Source organism: Bison bison, unplaced genomic scaffold (genome assembly GCF_000754665.1).
Source record: "Bison bison bison isolate TAMUID 2011002044 unplaced genomic scaffold, Bison_UMD1.0 scf7180017864274, whole genome shotgun sequence".
NCBI classification, from domain to species: Eukaryota; Metazoa; Chordata; class Mammalia; order Artiodactyla; family Bovidae; genus Bison; species Bison bison.
The window spans coordinates 3,394,593-3,397,457 of NW_011494846.1; positions in this window are offsets into that span (position 1 = coordinate 3,394,593).

A 2,865-nucleotide genomic window follows, 5' to 3' on the forward strand; every position below is an offset into this window, starting at 1 on the left:
CCATAAGACTGTTCTATACATCAGTGTCTCTGAACTCCCTCTTCGATGGAGCAAATCGACCTTCTAGAGAACATCACACGCAGATCATGGAAGGCTGTCTACATCCTCTCAAGTCTCAGTGGTCCATGTAGGATTTAAACCTGGCCACAAAGGGCTGAAGAGACCCTCCTACCCTTAGTACCCACCCTCCAAAGACACAACTCTTTCCTTTGCTTTTTTTTACGGCCCTTAAATTCCATACCTCCCCCCTCTTTCTTTTTATAAAATTACATATTGATAGGCTTTGTTGTTGTTCAGTCGCTAAGTCGTATCTGACTCTGCGACCCCAGGGACTAGCTCACCAGGCTCCTCTGTCCATAGGATTTCACAGGCAAGAATACTGGAGTGGGTTGCCATTTCCTTCTCCAGGGGATCTTCTCGAATCAGGGTTCAAACCCGTGTCTCCTGCAGGTGAATTCTTTACCACTGAGCCACCATGCAATATAAAGTGCACATCCATTTGATTCTTCCAACAATCCTGTGAGACAGATGTTGTCATCATCCCCGCTTTACAGATGAGAAAACCGAGAATCACAGACTTATGAAAAGTGAACATCCATTTGATTCTTCCAACAATCCTGTGGGATAGATGTCATCATCCCCACTTTACAACTGAAGATCACAGACTTAAGAAATGTGGCCTGGGACACACATCTAAGCAGCTGGAGCCAGAATTCAGACCTCAATCTCCCTGTCTTCAAAGCCTTCACTTCTTACCATTCCACATCCTGCCTCTTCCCTTCCTTCCTCCCTCCCTGTGAAAACAAATAAGACAACAAAATAAGAAGACTCTTAAATGTCACCTCTTCTACTTGCACTGGCTGCCTAGAAAAACCATTCCATGAATCAGGAGACATCAGTACCAACTGCTTACAGATTAACCAATAAGACAAGGTAATGGTCTGTGCACACCAATTGGGAAAGTTGATGCAGAAGAAAAAAGAAATTACCTCCAGCCTCAACTCTGCACCTGCAGGTAAAAGCCAAACGGCACCCAAAAATGATTTCTACTTGCAAATTAAAAGCCAAATGTGACCCTTGACGCTATTGCAGAGAAGAGATTCTTCGCTCTCCTTGCAAAGAAATTATCCATAATTAGCAGAAAGATTCCTTCCAGCGATAACACAGCCACTCCAGAAAAGGATGTTGTTTGGGGTACGGTAGCAAGAAGAGGGAAAAGAAGCTGAAGAAGCAGTAAGGTATAAAACTAATAGAGATGGGGTGATGGATGATTTTAGGCACCCCTTCTGACTTACTTTATAAACAGTGACACAATAATAGCCGAAAATGTAAATTCTAATTAAAGACGAAACGGAACAAAGTCAAACAACAGCAAATGATGTTTGACAGAGCAAAGGTCTGGTGGGGGGAGGAGGCATGGAACCAAGAGGAAGAATGACAATCAACTCTATTCATGGAACTGTGCCTTGTGAGAGACAGAAGGGGCCTGAGTGCTTATTTCTTTCACCCACTTGCTTTACTGTAATTGGAGAAACTGAGGCCCAGCAAGGTGGGTGGCTGGTCCAACTCACCTTGCAGCAGGGCAGTTAAAAAGAAACTCTCGGTCTCCCCAAAACCGGTCTAACAGCTTTCCACCACACCCCATTCATGCCACAGAGTCCTGGAAAGCCACTCCATGTGAAATCTTTTGGGGGGAAAAAAAAGCATTAAACATTCTATAACTATTAAATTCCTTTTTAAATAATTTTCAAATGCACAGGGGTACGCTGAAAAAGAAAAGAAAAAAAGAAGCCTGGTTTTGATTTCTTTTGGAAAATCGCACAGCGCTCAACACTTAACCTCGTATTGAGTGAAATATTAACAGGCCATAGAATGGTTTCAGTGTTCCTTCAGTAAAGCTAAACAGAATTCGAAAAACATATCCCCCAGGCCTACAGTGGAGTTTCTGGAGCACACATTAAACTCTACGCTCCGCTCAACAAGCCCGTCACTGTTAAGTAACTCATCAGAAAATAAAGAGGGAATTACCAAAGGGGAATTGCCAAGCAATTAGTTCTCTGAAGCAGATGACATACAACTGTTGTAAGGGAGGAGCTTCCCCGTTAGTCATATGTCAGAGTCAGAGCTTCCTAATCTGTAAATAAAATGCATCACATATGATTACAGCTGGGCTGTAGGCTGGGGTTGCCAGCCTCACGCACAAAGAGTAAATCCCAAATCCTTCTGTTCTGTGTGTCTACGAAGCAAGACTGGGCTCTGAAGACACTTTAAAAAAAAAAGAAAACCCATGGTAATTTTCTTTCCTTTATGGAAGTATAATTGACCTACAACACTCCGTTACATCCAAGGGCATGAGAGAGTGATTCGATATTTCTACATGTTACAAAACGATCACCACGTTGGTAATTTTCCTTCAGTGTAAGAAAGACAAGCTCTCTGTTTTCCCTGCACAGGCTAAGAGAGAAAAATGATCTTGCTTCTCTATCCTGTTGACATGAGTCAGTGAGGATTCATCTCTGGTCCAGTGGAGGTGAGACAGGGAGGGGCAGGGACAGGAGGGGACCCAGCACTCGCCTCCCAGTGGATCCCTGACGCAGGAGTCACCTCCCTTCACTGCATGCTTTGTTCTTAAGAGTTGGATTAGGTGCCACCCCCCATCTATCAAACTGGAGACAAAAATAGTTCCAATCGGCCAAATCTGGCAAGCGGAGCGTGGACCCAGTGAAGCTCTTTTTGAGAGTCAAAAGTTCACCACCTTGCTGGGACTCTGGACGCCAAACATTTGGAGCCGAACTTAAGCCAATCCTCTGAAACACAGATAAGCATATGCCATGGTCATCATTTTCTTCCATTAATAATTATTGA